At 40.8% G+C, this 26,697-nt stretch overlaps 1 long non-coding RNA gene across 1 annotated transcript; it reads left to right on the top strand.

Moving 5' to 3' along the window:
* Positions 1-5,612: 5,612 nt before the first annotated feature.
* Positions 5,613-7,686, top strand: LOC112847730 (uncharacterized). Its single transcript, XR_003221475.1, has 3 exons — positions 5,613-5,895; positions 6,523-6,866; positions 7,535-7,686. It is a non-coding gene; the product is annotated as an uncharacterized LOC112847730 (long non-coding RNA).
* The last annotated feature ends 19,011 nt before the right edge of the window (positions 7,687-26,697 follow it).

Below are 26,697 nucleotides of genomic sequence, written 5' to 3'. Positions count from 1 at the left end.
TCCATTCCTAATTCAGACTCCAATTTACCAAGCATATCATCAAGTCTAAAGTGAATTAGGTTTTGGGGGGAAAAGAAGACACCAAAACAGCTGGAGACAATCACTGAAGTCACACTCTATTTTTTCAGGAAGATGGATAGTGATTAGAACAGGAACAAGTGGTTTGTTTATTGAGTTTGCTACTGCAGTGGTGTGAGGAGCAGACAGAGACAGGGACGGGCAGACTCGCTGTGTCAGGTGGAGGTAATAGAGGAGCCTAGTTCTTAAGAGGGAAGCTCGGTTCATCTGTTCTTAAATGTCAACAGGGAATGAAGCAGCAGTGCAGCGTGGTTCATCTAAAGTGACAGGAAAACAGCTGGCCTCGCCCGGCTCATTTTACTGGAGTAAACAGCTCATACTACAACATTTAAAGACTGTAATTAGCGCGGGTCCGCAAACAGACCTGACCCATCTTCACATCCTTTGCCCATCTGCGAAGATGAGTCATACTGAGTGTGTAAGGAAGCATAATGTGATGCGTTACACTAATAGCACCTGGAGAACTGCTGAAAGAAAAGCTCAACAGTAATAAGGACTAATATTCCTTTTTTAAAGACTATTGGCCTTTAGTGGCCGATACCATCTCATGTTCTCTCTCTTTGTGGACACACACACACACACACACACACACACACACATATGGAGAGCCTAATGTGTTCTCAGTCTAATAGCTCTTTCATTAATGCCAATCCAAAGACGAATGGATTGAATAAGCAGCCCAAATCTATCTGTCTGTTCGGGTTTAGAAACACTCCTGCTTCCTCATTGCTTGCTGGCATTTATGTACTCTGACGTGGCTGGATAGAGGCGGGGATGGACACAATAGACTGCAGATTGACAAAATAGGGCATAATGACCTGAAAAAGGGCTAAATGTGAAAACAGGGTATATGTTAAGATGCAGTTAACAGAAATTTCGACAAAACCATTACATAAAATTAAAAAAACGGAGAGCTTGATCGTGCACTTTCTGGTAGATGAGGATTGTGAACTTTTATTTTGATTTTTTGGGGGGGAGGAAGAATTGAGAATAATTTTTGTGGGCGGAATAGCAACGGATTTTTGTTTGGCTTCCTACACAGCTAAACAGAACATTAATAACATTTCAGCTCTTCAGACATGGACTGAACTCTTGAGTTTCGCAGCCTTTCCGGAGGCTTCGGGACCAAAAGAGAGTAATTAGAGAGCCTTGATTACAATTGCATATTCATGTATCGATGGGTAAAAATTAATCTGCTCACCCTCGCCCATGTCCATTGTCACAGACGAGCATCGGTGGTGTGTGTTAATTACGGGCCCTAAACACGTGTGGGGCGATGTAGTATATCGGTGACATGCATCTGTGCGTGGCGCTCGCAGGGTCTCTAATCAAGTTTTGCATTCCAATTTCCTGGCGATGCCCTCTCTTTTAACAGGGGTCAAGCCTCCTTCGCTAATTTGTTTGGCTGCCGGAGCGGTGAGAAGGGGTAGTCTGGCTGGTGTGTGTCTGTGTGTGAGGATTTTCCCCTGGTTATTGTAAAGTTGTGTTTTTATTTGTTGATATTTCTTAAAGAGCTACTAACTGAAAATTTGTCTCAATTTCTGAATTTCATGTCTAAATGCTGCTTTGAAGGATTGGCCACGCTGCCAAGAGTGAAATATTTGGAGGATGCATTGATTTTGTGTGTGTCTGTGTGCGTGGTGATGTAGGTAGGATGATGGGCGGCAGCGTGGGAGGGGTATGATTGGAGTGTGTGTGTGTGTGTGTGTGGGGGTGGTGTGGCTGATGGTGGGAGCTCTCTAAATAACAATGGTCTGTCTGAAATCCTGGAATAAGTTACATGTCTCTCCTCGGCGTTCGTGCGAACACATCTCCCTCTCTGCTTATGTGACAAGACATGAACATAGGAGGATTAGACGTCTATTTTAACGTCTTTTGTCGAGTCAAATGCCAGAAGAGAAAAACAAAACACAAAGTGGGCTGCTGCCGTGCTGCGTTCCAAACCATTTTCCGTGTGCTGAAAGAGCCGAAAAGCTAATAATCACTGAGAAAAAATGCCACAGAGCAGCCGTCCTAACCTTACAGATAAATCAAACACGTTGTCATAACCGGCTGATGGCGTAAGCGCTAACATTTTTCCCCCCGTTTCTAACATTGCTGTTTTCCTGCAAGTCAGAACCTCGGTGAGTATTTTTTTTTGCATCCTTCAAAACTCTTTGCCCCTTTTGAGGGCCCTGTTTCCATAGCAACAAGGGTTTTTTGCGTGTGTGTGTGTGTGTCCAGCTCGACTTGTTGCATTTTGTGATGCTCACAAGCACTGAGCTGCGTCTCATGCTTCAGAGGACAGCAGCGCAGGGTAAAAGAGTGCAGCGGGTTTGTGGTTTCTTTTCAGGATAACTGGAATATTACCACACGTCTCCAGTCAGCATGTGCAGACGAGAGACGCTTGCTGACTATCAATGACATCTGAAACTGCTGCAAATGGCTGCTCTGCCTCGTGAATGTACTGTTATTTTCTTGTCTTCCCCTTGTCATTTTCTTTTTTGTTTTGTTTTTTTAATTTGTATTGATCAATACAGCAGCAGCTTTGCTCTGCCTAACATCATGTTTACATGCCACGGAGAGTAACTTAGAGACAGAAAGAAAAGAAAAACATCTCTCTCATCCAGCCAGTTATCACAGTTTACCGAGCATGGCATATCCCGCTGACCCTCTTCCCCATCTTCCCTCTGTGGCTTCTGTCGTTTTTTACTCTATTTCAAGTTACCTGTCACCAAATGTGCACATGTATTCCTCCAGGTGTTGAGCCACTTATTGGACTGTCTGCTAATGTGCATAACCCTTCTCCCTTCTCCTTGAAACTTCTCCCACTTCACCTCAGCTTCACTTGCCTATACATCCTAGACGTGCCACTTCATCTTACCCCTCCACCCACACCCGCGTCCCGTCTCCCAGACAGTCATTTGTCACCTGTATCTCCTGTTGATGATAACATCTGTCTGTTGGAAAATCAGTCGTCTGCCGTGTATCAAAGCGCAGAGAGGCTCATATACAGGTAGATAGCGTTGTCATCCTTCCACCTGTCAAAGCCAGCCCTCCCACTGTCTCCTCCCATTCTTCTCCTTTCCTGTGATGCCCTTGAGTCCTGACATTAAAGTCAGAAGAATCGCCACACACATAACAACAAAATGCAAAAACGCTAATTCCTTGTGCATTACGGCGGCAGATAGAATGTAACAGCTAATGTAGCTAATGATAATGTTGTAATTGCAGCTAACAATAATGTTTCTCATTATGTGCTGCAAATGTTAAATGTGTAATAGAGTGCTACGTAAAACCACACTGCTTAATGTCAAATATAATGGTGTAATTTACATGATTTTTTTAACTAGATTATGGAATTATACCATTGACTAATGCAATACTGAAAAACAATGCATTATCTCAGCATACAGAGTAATGTGTTGGGCAAATATTTTTGTTGCAGCCGCTATATGATAGAATACTATGGAAAAGTTATATGCACTTTATATGTTTAGGTTCTTATTGATCGCACAACACCTGGTAAAGATCTGAGTGGTGTCAAATTCAATTTGCAGACCAAGATTTTAAAAAGAATTAAAAAAAGTTTAAACAAAGTATTTCACCAGACGGAATGAAGAAATGAGAGGAGATGCTCTGTTTATGGTTTATCGTATATCATTAATTTTTTCTGACATCAGTGAAAAATAATAAAAGGGATCAATGAAAAAAGAAATCCTAAGGAAAATCCTAAGGAAAATTCTGTTTACATCCACTAGCAGGCTAGGGCCTGGTGTTAGCATGTCCCTCCTGTGCTTACATGTCTTCTCTCTGTCTTCTCTCTGTCTTCAAATCATTGAGAAAATGGTTAAAATGGCTAAAGCAAAGAAGGCTGTGCTGCTAGTACAAAGTGGAGGGAACTTTTCAGCTAATGCTAGCATGAGCTAGCTTAGCGTTGTGCATCTGTATTTCACAGTTTGTTAAAACGCGAGGCTAAAGTTTTGGTTAGAGGTGACAGCTTAATGTTGAAGTCTAGTTAAAAAAAACAAACAAAACAAAACTGAATAGCCAACTTGCTAGGGTGACTAGTGAAAACAAAATGTGTAGATAGAAGTGAAAATATCATTTTTTGTTTATTAAAAGTTTAGCCGTTAGTTCTCCTTGAACTGATGGGTTTTTGCACAGTTGTCATAAAGGAGGGAATTAGCTATCGAGTTGGAGCTGGTTTTTGCACCATGCTTCACACACGTTTATCTCAGTTGTAAAGTTTTATGGGGATTGACCCTTAACGGGGAGGCTGTGGCTCAGGAGGTAGAGCAGGTCATCTACTAATGAGAGGGTTAGTGGTTCTGCATGCCAAAGTATCCTCGGGCAAGATAATGAACCTGAAGTTGATCTGAGATGCATCCATCAGACACACTTGAGTAAATGGGTGTGAATGTTAGCTAGACAGCACTTAACTGTAAAAAACAGTATGAATGTGTGTGACTGGGTGGATGAGGCATGTTGTATAAAGTGCTTTGAGTGTTCGAATAGAGTAGAATAGCGCTATATAAGAACTGGCTCATTTACCATCTTGGCCTCTATGAACATAATAGTTAGATTTATGTTATCTTGGCGTGTGGATGGATGGTGCTGGGATGGCATTATTTCACTTTCTTAAAGAATATTCCAGCGCATCATATGCTAAGGGAGATATGACAGAAAGTATAAAGGAATATTTAACCGTAAAATGTAAAATCCTCAGAGGAACTGTGTCAAGTTCTCCAAGATGCTCGGAACAGGTAGGCCATACCAATGTTTTTAACTTCATGAAGACAATTTATAAGTATTCATAAGGTTACTAAAAAAAGCAAAAAATCATTTGCACTTACTTTAAGTGCTAAAGTGTTTGCAGGTACCTTATTACCATATTACTGTCCACAAGTATTATTGCAATAATTATATATTTTAAGCTATTTTCAATGTTTTGTTTGGAACAAAAACATCTCAAATAATTCAGGACTAGGAAATTCATGTTAGTGGGTGTTTATTTAGTTTAGTTAGTGTTTATTTATATATGTATTTTAAATATGCCTTATCAACTATTTGAGAGATTGTTACATAACTTGGTCCAGACTTTCATGCTGGCCTTATGCTAAAAGCAGTAGACAAATAATGTAGAGTCAAAGACGCATCAAGCAAAAACTGGGTGTTCTTGAAAAATTTACATTTAGCAGAATCAGAGTGCTGTAATTTTGCTACACATTTTGAGGTGCTCACATTAAACCTGTGCCATCCAGATGTGGGACTTTTTGTACTAAAGCCCTGATGGAAAATCAGAGTTGTTAGGAGAATAAGTCAGATGTATTGGCCCAGCAGTGAGTTTTCCCTTAGCCAAGTGCAATGGGGGTGTTGGACTGAACCTACTATTTGGCATTCAGGTGGTCTTGAAGTCTCAACTTGGCGTGTAAGTAAAAAACAAGGCAGGCAGTGCGACAATTAGGCTAATGGCAGTTGAGAATGGGCTCAGTGACTGGCTCGCAGTTTAATTGTTGTGAGATGGAGGAGGAGAAGCAGAATGACCGTGATGAGGATTTCAAGGTGGGGTTGTTGTAAAGATCCCAGCCCAGTCAGGTGTGCCAAACAGAGCAGAACAGTTGGCCAGGCATAGCAGATTCTGGAACAGCACAACTTGGCTCAGGTCTGATGTAACCTGCTGCCATTTCTAACAGCCAGTGTGGGAAAACGCAGGGGAGAGAGAAGATGGAAGGTAGCACGGAGGGATTCGAGGGTGTTTTGGGAGGGCTGGGAGCAAACGACTGAGGGATAAGAAACCGAGAGAAGACAGAAGTGGGAGGAATTAGAAGCAGCAGGGTAAGTGGTGATCAGAATTTGGGAAAGATGGTGGAAGAGAAAAAGACTAATGGATCCAAGAAGCAAGTGGGTAATAAACAGCCACAGCAGAACAAGCATGTAGTAGGAGGAAAATGAAAAATTACCAGATGAATGAAATTCAAAGTTTAATGTTTCTCTTAGGATGAATTGCACTGTGGCAATCTGTTAACTTTTCAAACTATTGTATCATCAGGTCTGCACTGTAAAAATGACAACTAACAATTGTTAGTCTCAGTAAAATTTTCAATAAATAAATATTTCTCACTGGCAGCAAGTAAAAGCTTGTCAGTCCAACAAACTTAAAGTTGCACAAAGCTGCATAACAAGGATTTCTGAGTTACCCAGACGACTACGGAAGTTTCCCTTGAGGAAGCCTTGCAGTTAACGGCATCATGCGTGTGCGCCACCTTGTGACGGGGGTGTGTATGTGCATGAGCTTTTGCATTTGCCTGAGTATCAAACTGATTGCTGGTAAAACTTGAGTGCATATGCAAGTTTTAACTTGTCTTGTGAAAAAATAAAACTCCATATTATTATGTTGTGACACACGAATGGTGGCACCAACCACACAGTTTGCTTGATGTTTTTATTTGGTTTTTATTTGAGATGTAATTGGCTGATGGAGCCACACCCCACCACGTACCCCATCGCCCAACCTAGGCAGGGGAGCCGTCCGACCTAGCCAACCGCCCTCCACCACCACCACCACCCCCACCCCCACGGGGGAGGGGGAATTCAGCCACGACCATCTGCATCCCAGGCCCATGGACCAGCGGCAGGGATGAGTTGGATCAGGGGGCCGTCCGCGTGGCAAGTGGGGAGACGTAATTGGCCGATGGAGCTCCGGTGTGTCTCAGCCTCCCCTGCAGCCGAGCCCCAAGCCACACACCGCCACAGACACACTTCCAGTTTGTGTGCTGTGTGAACAAGTAGCATGGTTTCACTACTCGGTAATACTACTCTGGCAGCTGTTACCTCACAAGGAATAATGTGACTAGTTAAGCAAAAATCCAAGTTGTCAGAACTTGTGTCTACATCTTAGTGAAATCTGACTGAAGTCAGCACAAGTTGATAAAAGCTCATGTTGAATCAGGTCCACTTGATGTTTTAAGTGTTTCTGCTTTACAGTTTACATTTAACTTTATCTGCTGCTTTACTTGTGAAAGCATTCAGTCACTAAATGGACCATCCAGGCTAAACTGTACGTTGTATGCTTATGATGAAATGCTAGCAGTATTTCACACAAAGTGTTTACTGTGCATAAGGCAGTAACAAATATGCTATATATAGAATATAAAGGAGCAAAAGATGACCAGGTCTTTTTCTTTTTTTTTAAACTAAAAACATATCTAAGACTTTAATAGATCTAATGAAGTATTTCCATTAAGTCTTGGTGGAGTGTAAACCAGAATAAATTCTGGACTCTGATTGAATGTTAATGTTGCTCTGTGTTTACGAACAACAAGTAATCAGAGTTGCCTGCTGTGGCCTTATTCTGGTGTCAGAGTGTAAGAATATTACCAGAATTTGAGAGAGCAGTGCCTCAGGCAGGGAGCTCTAATGTTTACTCATTAATGTATTTGCCAAAGCAAATTAGTGGTATAAACATATTTTCTAGGAGACAGATGATGATAGAGGATCCTCTTCTGAGCAGGTGGCTGTGACGAACGCTTCTCCTTCATCCTTCCCCTCATTGATTGTGTGCAACCCGCGGTGGTGCGAGGCAGAAGCACGGGCCTGTCAACCGTGATGATCGACAGAATTGAATTAGCCGCGATGCACTGAGTGGACACGGAAAGCAGATACTCTGTTGGGCATTTGTGATTAGATTGAAAATGGTGTCATCTCATTTAAGGCTGCTCCAAATGCCTGCTCCCTGGTCACCTCTTATAAATGTCAAAACTTGGTCAGTAGTTCCCAAAGCCAGTTGTAACTATGAAATATTTGTCTGAAAGGGAAACTGCTGAGAAGTAAGCGGAGTAATAAAAAGGTGGGATGCTGGTGGGTGACTTACAATACTGTGTTTTAAGTTTGAGACACACTCCTTCAATAAATTTACTCAAAATCAGATTTTGGTCCAGTTTGAATATCTGGGAGAAACTGGAACAGATATAGACTCTATAGCTGATGAAAACATTTGCACTATAGGCAAAATAAAAAAGTACTAAACTAACCCTGGAGAAGGAACCACTAGGGACCAAAGACAGGGAACTAAAGAGTACACTCTGACCAATGAACACAGAGACCAAACAGACACGAGACACTAAATTCATAAAGAAATAAAGGGTTAGGATGGATCCTCTACACCAGCGGTCCCCAACCTTTTTTGCGCCACGGACCAGTTTAATGTCCAACAATATTTTCTCGGGCCGACCTTTAAGGTGTCGTGGATAAATACAACAAAATAAAAATGATGCGACCAAGACAAAAACTGGTATTTTGTAAATATAATAATAAACGCGAATTCACTGTGAAATTGTGTAACTTTATTAGCAGCGTCCTCCTGAAATGCGCCAACAACATTGAGAGTAACATCCTCCTCTCTGCCCCTTAATGCTCAATGGTCACTATGGTAACGTGTAAATATTTCTTTGAAAATAAGACACGCAACTACAACATGGGAAAAGACCGAGTTAACGATAAAAGCCCTGAAAACCATAAATTTCACACCCGAGCCTCAACTCTCACCGCCGATACCAAACGACTCACAGACCGGTCCCCAGTCCGTGGCCCGGGGGTTGGGGACCGCTGCTCTACATTCTACAGCCTGGTGAAAACCAAAGCTTTCATAGGATTCTATGCACAGTACATCCAAGGATTCATGAGCTTTTAGCAGCAAAACAGTCTTTTTAACATGACTGTATATAAAATATGGTAGCCACAGTCGTGTAAGTTTCTGAGCTGCAACGTCAAGAGCAAAATATTGGGATACTAAAGTGTTGCAGCACTGCTTGAGCATGTTGTTGCATCTTTAAAAAAAGGGTGAACATATGCCAGTTATCTGTTGTAGTTTGGGTCATTTCTTTTTCTACGAGAGCATTCAAAAACCCACCGAGGCTCGAACCACCACTGTGTGCAAAACGTCCGTGGGCTGCCTGTGTGAGGTCCGTTCCACAGCGCAGCCAATTTTCCAGTGTCATCCTGGTGACGGTTATTTGCAGCAGTGAGGGCTGTTTGTCCACTCATGGAGCTGATATGGCTCTGAGGCAGCTGTTCAAATTAACTGTGATGTGTGAGGACTTAATATAAACATGCTACTGTGATTTTTATAGAGACAAATGAACACTGTCAGGTCTGCTGTGCCAAGCGTTGCTGGTGAAAGGATAACGCCGGTTTCCTTTGGTATGCTGATACAATCACCCTTAATGCGACAGCCAAATTTTTTTTAAATTACCTTTTTTCTTTTCTTTCCCAACTTTACTGGCAGAGAAAGTAATCACTTTGAAGCTGAATGGGAATTGGATTCTGCTTGATTAAATCATACCGAACACATCAGAGGAAGTACTCGTCAAAACGCAGCAAATTGGCAGTCGCCTGAGAAGCGACGATTCAGGTTGAAGTGAATATACTGAACCACGTGGACGTGAGTTTAAGTTTACATTAATGTCCTCTGGAGAGCACTTCTTTGAATAGCGCAGATGCTTGTTTGTGGCTGCAGTTTTACTTCCCTTCTCCAACCTGTTTCTCCTGAGAATCGTCTTTGTGCATACCTGAGGCTGCGCAACGACTCCCGGCAGGAGACTTTGGAGAGAAAATCTTGGCAGGAGCTTCTGTCTCCGAAAACTTTTGTGGTCCAGTGCTTGAATTATTTAAAAGGGAAGTTAAGGCTCTGGATTGAAACTTTTTTTTCTCCTCCAGTATTGGAGAAGAAGGTGCCAGCAGCAGCAGCAGAGGAGGAAGAGGCTGTTAAGGGTGTGTGCCATAGGTTTGTCTTCTCTCAGCCAAGCCACAAGCTGGGTATCTGGACCAACTGAATAGCATTAAGCATTAGCCTGACTGCTGTCCTCTCCCTACTGCTCAAACAGATGTGCCATAACAATCATCCCATATGCACAGAAGGTGTGTTTGTGTGTCTGTTAGTGTGATTCAAAATGAAAAAGATTCTGATAGGACAGGATGGAACGAAAGGAGAGAAAATGGGTAAAGAGGAGTGAAGCAGAGGATAGCATATTACACTCAAACAGTTTGAATTTAGGACCTCCAACTGCCATCTCTGTTACCAATCACAGACCAATTCTATCCCGTGTGCGCAACGCAACAGTCTAGCATCTCATTTGACTTGTACTACATCACAACTGCCTTCCTCAGCCAGCCAAACGGACCAACCATCCTGGCCTTTGTTCCTGGACTAAACTGAAGCGTTTCCAAGCCAGGTCTGTGTGCTCCCAGTGGTGTGTGAAGGACTCTTAATGCTAGGATCCATTTCAGTGATACAGATGTTGCCATCGTGTAGTCAAGGTAACAGCCAAATCTGATTGGACTGATAAAGTGGCTGGACAATCGTAAAAGTAAGGCTTCTTTGATAGCATGTAGCAGAGAAAACAATTGCCATTTTTAGCACCGCTGTTAATGACTGCTGCACAGAAGTTGTGGCTGGTGTTGGTGCAGTGTTCACAATCAAAGGAGCATGTGTCCCGGACCTGTAGCCTTGGCTGACCCACTTCAGCTCTGTGCTGCACATTCACTTTCCTAATTGCCCACCTGTGGGCATGCTAATTGGCTTAGTACACTGATTTTAATCAGGGAGAGTACCACGATTAAGGCCCCAAGACTGCCTCCATGAAGTAAAGGCATGGCAAAAAAAGACAAAGAGAGAAAGGAAGGACTTTGAAAGGTGTTTGAAATGACTGTTTAGCAAATGAAAACAAAGTACTTGTGGCATTTTGAGCCACCTCGCACGCAAGCGAGTACTTAATGATCCACATTAAAGCAGAGATTTATTAAGGAATCTGTAGAAGGCTATTAGCTACGCCTTTGATTTATTCATCGGGGGACTGAAGCAGCACAATAAAAATGGAAATAACTCCTGGCCTTTTTAGACTACTGCTCAAGGGAACACCCAAACAGAATAAGAATTTGGATCCAGAGGGTGTCTGTATCTTGTTGGGAGATGATAGCTAGTTAGAGGTTTCAGTCCATGATGGCATAATCAGTGATGGTGCAGGACGGCAATAAATTGACTCTGCTCCGATCCACTGCGCACAGAAGGTCCTAATGCAAATTGAATTATGTATAAACTTATTCATAATGCTAATTTTTCACTTTCTCTTTGCTTAATGAGCCAAACACAAAAGAAACCCTGATTTTTTTTATTTATATAGTTTTTATAGGTATAAATTTAATGTAGTAAAGGCAAATGCCCGATCTCCCTGACCATTCAGTCACTTATCAGTCATCTGATCCTACTTTCTAACAACTTTCTTGTTCTGAATCCAAATCCCAAGCCTGGTTTTGCAGGTGTCTTTCTTCCTACAGTGCTTGCACATAGGGAACATCCCATTGTTGGGGCTCTCTCTGCATTATTGTAGGGTCTGTTGTATGAAGCGCCTCGAGGCGACTGTTGTTGTTGTGATTTGGCACTATATAAATGACTGAACTGAATTGAATTTCTATAAAAAAAACTGGAATAATGACTTGGTTTCTGTTATAATACCTTTTTTCCTCATGAAGTATGACAGATCTCCACACTCTTTCAGTAAGTGATTGCTTTTCAATACCTTAAATATCAGCGTTGGTGGCTCTACAAAATGAACATTATTTTCAACACGTTTTTTAGCATCATGGGCTTTATGATCTGGTCCCTTTCATTATTTATACGCTGATCAAAACAAATACTTGTAATGCAATATGCAATTGACCGCAGATTAATTAAGTGTTGAGATCTTCTGCCCATACTAATTAGATTATACTTGAAGCTCCTTGTGTGTTTTCGCTGTGTGATTACATATTCCACCATCTGCCGTTTCATTTACCAGTGAATATTTTCAGAGGTTATACATCTTTTCGTTTTGCAAAAATCCTAATCTGTATAATTAATATTACTTTGGTTGCTGATTAATTTCCCAACTCTTTTCAACAAAATAATATGGATTCATTCTCAGCATGCCTTACACATCTTGCAAAACTCTTGATGAAAAATGCCGAAAAGGAACCTGAATGCTGTAAACTGAATTTTCTTTTCATGTTTGGTATTTCTTTAATAGCTTTCTTTTTTTAACAACCGCTTTATATGCGATATAAAGGCAGCCATACAGTGGTACTCTGTTATTAAAGTAGCATATTATTGTGCACAGTCAGGTTTTAGGGGCAGTGTTACTGAAGCAGCAGAAGTTCATAACACACTTTAAATTAACTAGTTTGGTTCTCAAAGCCAATGGCGTAGTCCAGCCTCGCCTAGAAGACCAACACAGCACCCACCTAACTTTAATGATAACTGTGATAAAGCCGACTTGGACTACCGCTATGCTTAGTGCCGCTTTGAATCATTTAAGATGCTCTGGCTTTCTATTCTGAACCTTATCCGATGCATCATCACAAAAGTTATCCTTTCCAGCATCACCAATTCACTCCTTATAGAGCAATACATCACTGTGACAGGTCTCATCACTGAGCAAAGCAGAACAAGTGCTTCCTTTATTTCCACCCAACGAGATAACTCCCTGCCTTTAGGCTTCATGTTCCAACACTTCATAGAAGTTTTTTGAAATACAGCCAGAACTCTGGTATTATGTCTTATACTCTTTCTGATCTTGTTGCATAGCATGTATGCTAGGAAGTGGAAATTCAGACTTTGACTCTGCCACTTTTCTTTGTGTGCAGATTCAACATTTGACATGCATTATGCTATTTTTAGCATAGGATACAAAGCAGAGCTGTGCTTTTTTATTATCACAGCGCATCCCAGCTGTTGTTTAATGTTTTATTAAAGTAATTCAGGCTGCGATTGCACTGCCACCTTGAACTTTTAGTTAAATTGGTTGAACAACGATGGTAATGTAACTTCAGCAAAATTTTAAAAACATTTTTAAAAATGTTGGGGGAAACAATATGGAAAGGATAAATCATAATTAAATAATAATTTAAATTTAGGCAAACAAATGCCTGGAATTAAGATCTCCATCTCAGGATGTTAAACGTACAATTAGAAACAGACCAGTATGACTTGTCTGGAAGCGTTGCCAGGAGAAAGCTTCTTCACTCTTATAAGAACATAGCAGCACAGCTTAGGTTTGCAGCATTGCATCCGAGCAAACCACAAGAAGAAAAACAATTTGGTTGGTGGAAGGGTGATGATTTGGGCCTATTTTGCAGCCACAAGACTTAGGCACCCTGCAGTCACCAAGTCAACCGTGAACTCCTCTGCATACCAAACTATTCTAGAGTCAAATGTGAGGGTATCCGTCTGGCAGCTAAAACTTGGGTCATTACAATAGAGCAGTGAACACAGTACCAGATCTACAGCAGAGTGGCTGAAAAGCAAAAGAATCCAGGTGCTGAGATGTCCCAGTCAAAGGCCACACAGACTTTGAGAGAACTGTGCATGAATAAATACTTGCAAACCTCAATGAACCGAAGCAATGCTTCTGCATTGGGGCTCATTTTTTATTTAATAAATATGTATTTGTTTATCTGTGGTTGTACTGTTTACTTAATTTTAAGACATGGGATGGACTAGCTAATGTTTTATTCTGTCCTGATATGTATGAGGATGTTCTTTCTTTTTACAATGACTGTATACATATATATGGAAGTTTGTGTCTGCCACTGATTTTTCTGCTTCCATAACTCAAAATTTCAAGTTATGGATCTCGAAATTTGTTATTAAGTTGAAATTTTGAGAAAATAACTCAAGTAATCTCTGCCAATCATGCTCTGTGAAGGTACATCATTTCCTTATTAGTTGGAAGCAGAAGGTGGAAGGCATTAGCTAAGCTAAGCTACCAGTGCTTCAGCTGCTGAATGAGCAAACTGCTGAGTCGATTTAGCGATGACTGAATGATTAAATTCGGAATAGCATAGCATTATTATCAGCACAACAGCAGTTTGTTCATGTTTACTATACACTGGTAGCTCACTGATGCTTTTGCTACCCGATTTTCGGTGTGTCTGTGCGATTTGTTAGCAAAGGCATGGTGTCATTTAGCTTTGTGACTGGCAGCGTTAACTCAAAATTTAAACTTATTTTCTCAAAATTTTGAGTTAGTAAGTTGAAATTTCAACTTACTAACTAACCACAGATTCACTCATAGTTTATATTATAAGAGAAAGCGGTTAAGTGTGAATGAAAAAAAAAAAAAAAGCAGGACGCTGTTTAAGCCCAGAGTAGGATTATTAAAAATTGTCTGACTTCTTTAGACTTTCTTGGTGGATGAATAATTTACTGATGATTTTCCAAGTCTTACTCGTCAACTTACTTTTTATGAAGCACCCCAGAAACAGCCTTTTGAATTTTTCCACGACAAATTCCATATTAGACAGTGTACTGCACACGTTACATATCTATGTGTCAATCCCAGAGGACAGAGAAATACTCCATCTGTACATTCCCTGGAGTGTGTCTCTGCACTCTATGACTCTGCTGAGTCTATTGCTTCTAGTTTGAACCTATACTCACACGTTCTTTTATGCAAGTACAAACAAATATAAAGTCTGTCCACCTTATATAGACACATGGATATTTCCATTTTCCCTTTGCCTCTGTGGAAATCAAAATAATAATTCTGTGTATATTACTGCCAGAAATGCCAATCCACACTGGAGTGAGCGCAGCATGTCCTGCGGGAGTGCCGCCTCACATGGACATCAAAGCCATAACAAAGAAGCTGGCATCCACGCAGGCTGCTGTGCTCCTCTATAGTTATCTGTTATGTACAGTAATGTGGAAGCAGATGCTCTCATGTGAGCATCCCACAGGGTATAAACCTAATTCTGCAACAATCACATGAATACTATGTTATCAGGAATCTTGTTTTTTTCTGGAAAATCAAGCTACAAGATACTTGGTGGACTTTGATCAGGATCATATTCAGTACACTAGCCCCAGGGGTAGAAGGACGACATAATGTCTTTATAATTAGTTATGGAGCTGAACACTTTGTATGAAAATACTTGCTTGAAAGAGGAATAAAATAACACTTAGTATAATAAAAATGATTCATTTTATAGAATATTGTAGCCTTATATTATATAGATGTAATCAGTGCACCTTAGCAGGCATGGAGCTTCACAGCAAAACATCCCCAAATCACGAATGTGCTAAGGAAAAAGGACACAGATATGCAAAATCCCATGTGGGCGCATAAAAGCACAACACAAAAGCTAACAAAGTCCATCAGATTTTAGGCAAATTGCAGTATCTACGACAAACAATAGACCTGCAGTTTCAAATAAATGAAGAAAGGCGATGTGAGCATATTTACACAGAACTACACACACTGGAGCTCCACGCAGTATCTGTAAGCCACTGTTGATGCAGATAAAATTTTATCAGCATTGCATTGTGAGTGCATGTTTACATATGCATATGCAAAATCCACATGGCTCTCCAAAGCCACCAATAGCTCCTTCAATAGGACTGGAGCCAGCTGCCCTTGGCTACACATTAATGTATGTGTACGCACAAGTGTGTGAAGTACAGAATTGTGTTAAAGAGCCATATCTATCTCTCAAACACCTGTGATCCATTCTCAAATACCCCATTCCTTTATGCACAGAAAAAGGAGACCGAAATAAATTCAGAGAATTCATTCCAGTACAAAGTTTGCAGTCTGTTCTTTGGAGCTCACATCTATGACTATCAGACACAAGCTCCTGTGAGGAGCTAGAGAAAAGATGTCATAGTGTCACAACGCTCACATTCATTTGTGAAGAGGGATTTAAGTATAGCCTGATCAGCGAGACCAGATCCAGCTGAGCTTTTGGTTATAATTCAGAGGTCATAACCACTTATTATTTAACAAAAATGCACAATTATGAAAGGATTCACAGCAGCATTTTGAAACCAGAATATTAATTGCAAAGGAACAAACAAACACGCACACACACACACACTTAAATTACTGCCTATTCAAGCGTACCTGCCCACCACTGATTTTGCTGAAAGATTAGATTAATTAAATCGTAAATGCTTGAACTGACTTTTTTCTGGGAAAAGAAATAACAGCAAAATTCTACACGTACAAGGCGATGCATCAGTAATGTACCTCTGAGTTAATTTAAAAAACATAAATATATTTCCACAATAGAGCACCTTAAATTTATGCCCAAAGGTACTACATTAGGATGGGGGTGTCAGGGGGCCGGGTCTGTGAACCAGCATTTTGAGTTTATTTTGTATTTTTGATTTCTTATCATATATTGGAATAATGTTAAGTTCTTGTGTTACTTTTAGTTAGGGCTTAGTCTAGTCAATGTTATCATCCATGTCTCTTTATTTATGAGTGTTTGTCTGTCCTTTATGTTTTGCCCTCGTCTCCGTTATCTCTTCCCATGTGTCTCTCCTTGTGTTCCATGTCTCCCCATGTATTTCATGTCTGCGTGTATCCATGTATGTTTCCTCTGCCCGTCATGTCTCCTTCCTTCTTTCTCATGTCCCCTGTCGTTCAGTTTCCCTCTCCCTCCCTTGCTTCCTCTCGTGTCAAGCTTGTGCGTCCCGGGCTACGTCTCTCCATGTTTCCTGTTTTATTTTGAAGGTCTTGGGCTCCATGTTCACTGTGTTTAGTTTTGCTCCCCCTGTCATGTTCATTTGCATTAGCTGTGTTTCACCAGGTGTTTCCACTCTGTCTCACTCTGTTCAGTGTCGGGTCGTTTGTGTTGTGTCCTGCTACTTCAAGTCTCACAGTCCATGTCATAGTTTTCATGTTAAGGTTTTAGTTTAGTTTTTCCCCAGTTAGCCTTGCCTTGTTTTCTGTTTTTGATATCAGCCTTAATAAACGGCTCGCTTTTTGTTATGTTGTTGTTGTTGTTTTGTGCAACCACTCGCAGTCAGTTGCCATCTTCAAAGTGACCCCGGTGCATCAATATGGCAATATAATGGCAATAAGGCCGAGTCTGTCTGTTTAATTAGTTTGCAATTGAATGGGGTTAAGTTGGCGAGTGGAAATTTGGTGGCGAGTGAGCGTATTTGCCTTAGAATATATAACATAAAAAATAACCTGTTTGCATCAACACAGCATAAAAAACATATAGATCGCCAGATATTTCATTCAATGTTAAAAAACAGAAGAGAAACAAAATAAGCACTTTAACTTTAAACTGAGCTGCTGAACTGGCCATGTTCTATAAACCAGTTCAGCTGACTCATATTGTGCAATCATTTTCTCTATATACATGGATTTAAACTGCTTAGTGTTCATGGTGCGTTCCCTTGGTGATTCCATAGTTTCTAATACACACACACAGTAAAGTTAGCAACAAGCCAACAGTAATAGGCTAATAGCAAACATGTATCTACAGTATTATTTGAGTAATGCGATTAAAACGTACATTGCATTGTTTTCTCCCTCACAACATGGAAGAATCCTCTGCTTTTTTAAGTATATCTCATTGCGATCCTTAACATGTCACTTCCACAGCTTTTCCATCATATTAACATCTCCCAAAAAATACTTCAGATGTGCTTTGTGAGACTTTCCCCCCCTAATTCTCTTGTGTTTTATTCAACTTCCATTGTGTTTTGTGTACTTTTGCAGCTTTCTTTGCTCATATTGCAGTGCCAAGTTCAGGACCACCACGATGACCTCATAGCTCACAACAACCCTGACAGGGCAGGATTAAAGAAGAATAACCAAATTTGGTTTTGACATTGTGACTGTAGCTTTCCAGTGAATGAAGCCTTAGCTCGACTTAGTCCCTTACTTCCTTATCCAAAAATCAACAGGAGTCCTTGATATAGTTTTTAAATATTTACTCACTGTGTACCTGTTTTGCACATTTGTAACTGAATCCAGAATTATCAAAGGCTTACAAAGTTCAGTTCAAATTAATGCAGAGAGATTGAGAGCTTAAAAAACTGTGGCTCCACTCTCCTCTCACCTAACTTCCTGTCTCTGCCAGACTATCAAAATAAAAGTTTTAAGCATAAGAAATCAAACTACAAACTTATTTTATTATTCTTAATATGTTAATTTGTATTACTTCCAATACAAAACAACTCTAAGCAAGTGAGCCATAACTTTATAGTTTTAATCATTAATCCAAATTATGTTAATCATATAAACTCCACAAACTGCATCTAAGGCTCCTACACTGACAATTAACTGTTGAAAATCTGCAAAACTGCTAATCTATTGCCATGTCGGTACACAGAAATTCACATTAACTTCTTGTATTCATAATCTTGCCAGAACTTTATAGATATGAACCATAAATTCCTCAACAAATAGTGATGTAGTTGCTGCATGACAGAGATTTAACTGCAATATAAACACATTACAACCAGATGGCAACCAACTGACTCAAACTGATTGCAATATGTTGGCAACCTGTCTGCGTAATGAGTTAGATAGCAGTTTGTAAACCTTCATCAATCTGAGTGATTGGTTGCTACCTACCAGAGAACATTTGCTCTCTGCAACTAACTGCAATTAGTTGCCAAATTCAAAGAAATTCTATGCATTTATCAGTCAACCACTACTTTTTCCTAGTAGTAGGGAGATTGCTGTCCTAGCTTTACTCTAGTGTGACTAAGATGTGATTAAGATTGTCTGTTTGTAGAGAACATGAAGGCAAACTCTGAATACAGTTTCTGTTTAAATATTTCAGTCAGTGCCGAAATAATGTACAGACTAAGCGACTGATCAATATCCCTATACCTAGTGTGGTTTAATGAACATGTTTAGACTTCTCTCTTGAGCTCGGAGTCCAGGATTCACTGTCTTTGCAATGAGCACCATCAGCATGACCATATAATCCCGATCAAACACTCCAAACACTCCAAACACACATCACATCCTCCTGCATGATATACAGGCAAAGGGAATGTGGGGCAGAACGGAAACTTGGCTCCAACAGTGAATACAAAACTCCTGCACGTGGGTTGAATGGTGGAAAAGTAGGGCTATGGGGGTTGGTCCTTTTCTTACTTTTCTATCCCTCACATGAGTAGCGCTTTCATCATCAGCAACGTTATCTCTTTCAACCCTCCATCTTTTCCTTCTCCTGATCGTCATCTGTCATTACACTGTCAGTCATCGTTGTGTTATCAAGCGACGATTGCGTGCAGATAGCCTCAAAGTCACCTTTATCGCTGCAGATCAAAGTCGCAGTGAGAGACTGAAGACCACTGACTGATGTTTGTGGCCCTAAGAGTTAAAACGCTTTCATTGTGTCGAAGAAGTGGCTGATAGCAAGAACGCACCGCCTTCCTGGTGATTGCGCTGCATTTCATCATGCGTGAGCTTTGTTGGTATCACTTAAACAGCAGCAGACTTGCACATAGATTTTAAAACTTGAAATGACAATTGCTGACTGATTGGTTATGGGTGTTTTTTGAATCTCGAGCTGTCAATAACACGGTGGCAGGTCTCTGACTCGCGATGGCTGTCTATGGCAGGAGACATCAGCACACTCCTGCATCAGTTAAGGACAACTGCAACTCCATGTAAACTGTTACATTGTTCTGCTGCCAAGCGAGAAGCACAATTGAGATTTCACCACATCCTCTCTCACAAAGCATTTCTTTATGGTTCTGACACTGTAAATTCAGGCATAAAACCCCTAATCCTTTTCTACCTACATCCTCTCCCCAATGGAGGAGACATACAGCAGATACAAGAGGGATTTAAATGCTGACGCTGAACAATATTGGCTGCAACATCTGTATGTGCTTACTATTGAAGTGCACTGAACATCATAAAAAGGATTTAATATGCATGAGACCGGAGTATTGTGCTTAGAGGAGAAAACGGCATTTCTTCTGTTTCAGAATAAAAGAAAAAAAAAAACACACCAAGTTTATTACCTAGTACACATAAAATGTAAAATTAAAACAACAGTATTTAAAGCTGTGTCATTTTTACAGTGAGGTCAAATACCCTCAAATTTTACATTAAATATTTAGACAAAATTAAGAGAAAACTTTTGAAGTAAACCAAGTAAAAAAACAATTCTATTCAGTTTTATTTATGTAGCATCAAATCACATGTACCATCGTCTCAAGGTGCTTTATTATTTTCAAGAAAAGACCCAAGAATATTAGGAAAAAAAACCAGACTAAACCCCAACAATCAGATAACTGCCCAGGGTAAGTATTTGGCGACAGTGAGAAGGAAAAACTCCTTTTTAACAGGAAGAAACCTCTGGCAGAACCAGGCTCAGGGAGGAATGGGGGGAGGAAGACAGGACAAAAGACACGCTGTGGAAGAGAGCTAGAGATTAATAATAACTTGTGATTGAACCCAGCTCAAAATCACATTTAGATGTGAAAGGTGAAGTTAAAAGCATTCCAGAGATTAAAGGAGCAAAGTGGGAGAGCGGCTCCGGCAGATACCCAACGCAATATCTGTTGAGAAGAGTGCAGTAACAGAACAGAATAAATGCTGTGCAGAACCCTCAGTCTCCAAGGCCTTAATATGTGTATGCAAACAAAATCAAGGCCGCTTCTCACACTAAATGCTATTCCATGCACATGACCTACACTTCCTTCCTGAATTTTGATTAATGTTTTCCCACATCTTGGTTGATTTTGTGGCCACAAGACACATGTGCTCTGCTGCAACTAGTTGATTATGCAGCCTTGATCATTGATTGGAATCGCTCCCACTCACGGGTGTCTGATTATGTCGGGAACAAACTTGGAAAGATACATAAATGACGTAAGTCTCTCGAGGTTTTACCACAGGAAAAAAAGGAGAAATGCTGAATTTTTACTTCTCTGGAAAACATAAAGAAACATCCACCTGTTGAATGAGGTTAGTATGAATATCTTTTATGCATCAAGAAAAAAATCATTTTACACACTGCTCAAGAAAACAAAGGGAGCACAGAATCACCACAGTATAACACAAAGCCTCTTAAACGTAAGGAGGTTACAACATGTGCGCATGTACTGGAGAGGCAACAACAAGACAGCCCCTAAAAAAGGGAAAGGTTTAGCAGCAGGTTCTCTCCTGATCCCAGCTGACTGATGTTTCTCTAGTTTTTTTATTGTTCTTGTTGCTGTTAGTAGCATGAAACAGCACTTGCAGAACATTCTGGTTGCACGGGTAGTCCAGCTCTTCCAGGATGGCATATCCAATACATGGTCTTTGTTTTACTGTGTCTTCCAGCACAGGCTCAAGAACATGGAGGAGATCATGGGAGACAGGCTGTTGCACAGGGAGAGCTGACAGAGCCGTGAAAGGGCATTAACCCAGCAGCAGGACTGGTATCTGCTCCTTTTTGTGAAGAGCAACAGGAAAAGACTGCCAGAGCCTTCCAAAATGACCTCCAGCAGGCTATGCATATGCTTCCTTTAATCTAGTGTGAGATTTGAGTGGAGAGAATACAACTTTGCCATGTAAGCCTATCTTACATGGCAAAGCCCTCTAATAGACTGCAGCATTTGACATGGGAGTACTCAACTAAAGACCTGTTAATTAGAGTTATAGAGCAACAGGCGCAGAGCATACCAGTAACCTAATTCACTCCTACTCCTGACGAGATGATGATTATGAAACTGTTGTGACACAGTGTGGACCTTTGATGGAGAGCCAGGGTGTCAAAAGGTATCTCCAGGCAAGCCACAAGACTGATGGTGCTCAAAGCTTTCTAGCATCTGTTGGGATCTTGCTTCTAATCTGACTTCTGTTGACCAGTCATGTTTGAGCAGGCTTTGGCTGCATGCAGGTAAACAGTTGGTGCAGAGGAAGAAGGGCCTGCTTTTGCCAGAATGCAGTGTCAGAACTATTGGCTATTGAAGTCTTAACTGGATCTTTGTTTTTCTGTTTAAAGCTTAAATGTAATTTTCTTGGTGCTGTACTCCGGTCTGTGTGCTGGCCTTAGTGTGGATTAGATTTTTAGCAGTTTATGATAAAGATGGACTCGATTACGTTAATTTTATTACTCGGAGGTTACGGTGAACTCGGGCCAAGTCAAAATACGTCTGCTGAAGAAGAGGAACCCACCGTGTTTACCCTCCAGTCTCTGCTGGAATGGTTCAACCATTTCTGCTGTAGGTGTCAGAGCATCCCGCTGGTGTCAGGTGGGTTATATTTCACAGGTTAACCTGATAACCCACCAACAACCCTCTCAGGATTTGCTGTCACATTCAATTACCTCACCTGAGTGGCTGTGTGTTTGTATGTGAAAGCAAGAATGGAGCGGGGAAAAGCCAAGGTGGAGAGACGGGACACGGCGGTGAAAGGAAGGAGATTGATGGGTGTTTGTGCGCTCATGTATCTGTTTGTTTGCCTGTTTCTTGCTTTCCGTGGGTATGAGCGCGTGTCGCCCATGCGCGTGCTAATTCTTGCGCGGCCCCGCCTGCACAGTGCACACCCAGCCGTATGCAGAAATGCTGTCAGGAAGTTAATGTAGATTCCCCTCCAGTGGCTTTGAAGTCACTCGTGTCAGCCTCGTCACATTGCGACTCATCATCATTCAGCCGTGTGTTCGCCCTGCACTGGTTTATGAAAACCACCTTTCTCACTTCACATCTGTACTATCAAAGAGCTACAACGTGGAAAACTGATCAGGAGCACCTCTGATAGTGTGTGACAGTGAATGAGAGCCACTTGTTGGAGTAATCATGCGCTCAGTGTCAAGGAATAATTTCTAACATTTACAGAATCTCTTTGATGTGAGCTCAAATTTATTTGAAAACTTCATCAAACGCTGTAACCAGATCTACCATGGATACGCAAGGGGCCAAGGTCCTGATAAAAGAATTAACAAAAAGTAAACTTTAATAAGTAGACAGTGGCTGAAATTAGACAGCAAATAATTTAAGCTGTAATCAAAAGAATAATGTTTCCAGATGCAACACATCTCCAAATTGCACACTGAATTATGAGATATAAGAGAAGATTAAAAAATTGTCCTTTTTAAACTAGCATGTAGAAACATGTGCACATGCCCATGTTAATGAAAATACTTAATCAGCCAATCATGATGTCGGACCAATAAAATCCTGCAGATAGAAGTCAGGAACTTCAGAGGGAGGATACATGAGGCTTCAGTTGTGACCCAAAAACATTTGTTTCCATAAACAGCTTCCTGTACGCACACCGTTGAGCTCCCAGCGTTAATAACACTTGTGTGGGTCCTGCACACCCGCTCAAGTGTTTTCAGTTATTCTGGCTAATTAAGCTTCTGCATCGGCTGAAGGTGCACGATCGTACCCTCGAAATTACTTGATGTCACGGTGCTCAGTATATTGAAAAGTACAACTTGTTCTATTTTGATTGGTAATATGCAAACTAGCATATGGTTCAGGGAGACGTCAGTCAAGCGCAGTCGGCTCAGTCAGGAGAAGCTGTCTTATTAGACATATTAACTAAAAAGGAGGGTTAAGAACAACAACAACAACAAAAATCTCCATCCTGCGCACAGTCAGTGTTCCAACTGGCACAATGAGCCACATGGTGGTTTCTATTCACAGCATTTTTTGGCACACTAAGCAGCACATGCCAATAACATTTCCACTGTGTGCAGCTGTTCGAGTATCATCCATATTCATCTTCTGCCACCTCATATTCCACTGGCATCTCTGCCCTTGCTACTATATCAGAAGCCGTGTTCCAGCATACTGTGGCTTACTGAGCAATCAGGCTAATAGGCTAACTGTCTGTTCCTTACTTGGGGCCACGGTGGTCATGTTTTCTAAAAACCAGTGGAAGAGAAGCAGCTGCTGGTAAGGCAAAATTAGACAGTTGGCCCTCTGATTGCAATAAGTCATAAAAGAAATATGTTTTTTGCTTTGAATCAGAGTCATAAACAGAGTATCCTAATTACATTCTTTTTATTTATACTGAAATATAGAAAAACATAAACCCCAGTATGTTCAAATAAATAATCCAAATATTATGTACAGCTACAAGATAATAGCAGTGAAAATAATCCAGGTGTCACAAGTAGGAGTGATTTCCTGTGGTTTTCTGTCGTGCATGTTGGTGGAATGAATTACTCAATGTGCTGCTGTAACTCTCAAGCACATGATAGAGACTCAAGAGAGTCAAGCTCCACACCCACAATGCAATTGGCCTTGTAGATTTTTTTTTTTTTGAGTCTGCTGGTGTTTGAGCATATTTTCAAAGACCTCAGCAGCTATAGAAAACAGAGATGACTTTAACCTCTTGTTGAAGGCATTTTTGTTTTTAGTGAATTGTAGATTATTGTCAGTGTATTTGTAGTCATTCACTATTTTCATACAGACCCCATCGATGGAACGAAGGGGGGGGGATCACTGGTGTTTTGGTCTTCCTCACACACTGTAGCTGGGTCATCAGAAAACTCCTGAAGGTGGCTGATCTCTGTGCAGGGCAAGGAGAAGGGGACACAGGGTGGCACCTTGCAGGACTGTGGTGATATTGATCCAATGTATAGTGCTAGGCAGCTAGTTAACTATCCAAGTCACTAGTGACACAGCCACCTTAATTGCTGTCAGTTTATTAACCAGGAAAGCTGGTCTGATGGTGCTGAAGCGAATGTTGTCCTCAGCTCCAAACTGCTGGGTGTCCATCTGTGGCCTGACCATGAGATGGAGCTGGTTGTATTTCTCCAGGGTCTTCATGATGTGTGATGTCAGTGTCATGAGTCTGCAGCCCTTAGGGCCACAGTGGGACAAGATGTCTTTGACACAAGCAACGAATGGACACTTTGCAGAGTCAAGCTCATGTTGAAGATGTGATGAAACACTCCACAAAGCTAGTAGGCAAATGTTTTGACTGCCCATCTATGAATTATAGTTACTGGAACAAAAGTTTCAGTTGATGCTGAGGTCATAGGTACATACATACATTATATATTAAAAAAAAGAGTTTTCACTCTTCTGCTTTCACACGCAGATGAACATGAGTGGGATCTTTTTCATAATCCATAGTGTTTAATATGGAATCAGCACATCCTTTGCAGCTATAAGAGCTTCAACTTATCTGGGAAGGCTTTCCACACGGTTTAGAAGACTGCACATTTTTGAGGTCAGACATTGATGTTGGACAAAAGGCCTGGCTCACAGTCTCCACTCTAATTCATCCCAGAGGTGTACTATCGGGTTGAGGTCAGGACTCTGTGCAGGCCAGTCAAGTACTTCCACACCAAACTTGCTCATCCATGTCTTTATGGACTTTGCTTTGTGCACTGGTGCAGTCATGCTGGAACAGGAAGGGGCCATCCCCAGACTGTTCCCACAAAGTTGGGAGTATGACCCCGCTCTGTAATTTTACAGGGCCAACCACTTCATGGTTGAATTGCTGTCATTCCCAGTCACTTCCACTTTGTTGTAATACTTTGGTTTAACATTTGACGGTGGAATATTTAATAGCAATGAAATTAAACAACTGATGGGTGAGTGAATACTTTTGCCAAGAGGATCTACAAGACATTTTTCTGTGTGAAAAGGTCTTATTTTTTCATATTTACTCATCCTGTTGCATTATAATTAAAGAATACCTCTTGGAGGAGATACACTATTACAGAAATGTGCGAATAAATTGTGTGGGTGTGTGTGTGTGCATATCTAGCATGGATAAAAAGTTTGCTCCATATTTCTGTTTAATAAATTGAAACCTCTTGCACCAGACTTATTTTCTACAGGTGACTCCACACACCCCTAAGACAACACAAAACAAATGTTTTCTCCTCCCTATTTTCAGAGCCGGGGAATTATGAAATGTGCCATGACACTGACATATGCTGCTGCTTTTCTGTCGGCTGGAAAATGGGGCTGTTATTTTTTTCTCCCATCGATCAAAGCATTATTGGTTGTGATCCATAAATCCGTACTCTGGAAAAATAGAGTTAATATGTCACTTTCATCATCAAGAACAGACGCAATGCTTTTAAAGACTTGCTTTTCTAGGACAGTGCGTGTGCATGTCTGTGTGTTGTTGTGTGTGTGTGCGTCGCTGGAATATTGCCACTAATTACTTCAAATAAATCCAGTCCTTATGGCATTTGAATGAAAAGTGTGAACGCTTGCGTAGTAATCTTGTGCGCCTGACTCCGTTATATTGATACTATTCTGTGTTGAGTGTTGATTGTGTTGCAGTTGTGCTGACGAGGAAGGTCATGAGAATGCAAACACATGTAGACAGATTTGGTTAGCCTATACGTGTGAAACTAAACTGCATTTGAAGAATGAAAAGAAGAAAAACAAAAACACAGTAAAGCTTTATTGGAAACTTCCACTGTACTTGCATTAATCAGTCTCTGCATATCCCAAACCCTGCACTCAGGTGAATGTCAAAAATTTAATCACCACTAAGAATGAGTGTGTTGGTTTGTCTGTAGGCCTTGCGCCAGACTAATGACTCATCAAGGGTGTTTACCTGCTTTTTTTCACAATGCACTCTAGGAGAAATCCAGTAAAACTCTAATTAAAAACAGATAGATAGGTGTAAAATATAGAAACCCTTATGAAGACCCAGTTTTTCAAAAATAGAATCGACTAACCTGACTTGACAATTTTGCATGTAAAAAGAAAGGCATATTTTGGCTTTACCTTTATTATGACAGCAAGATGCCATTAAAAATTCATCACTCCGAGTGGACTAGATTACACATGGACATGTCTTAATATTGCTTCCAATCAGAATGTAAACCTTGGGTGCTGGTACATGTTAAAGATTTTAAAACCAGCTTCTAAAC

The sequence above is a fragment of the Oreochromis niloticus genome, linkage group LG8 (genome assembly GCF_001858045.2).
Source record: "Oreochromis niloticus isolate F11D_XX linkage group LG8, O_niloticus_UMD_NMBU, whole genome shotgun sequence".
NCBI lineage: Eukaryota > Metazoa > Chordata > Actinopteri > Cichliformes > Cichlidae > Oreochromis > Oreochromis niloticus.
Note: the sequence above shows the minus strand (reverse complement) of the source record. Positions and strands in the feature narration are given on the sequence as shown.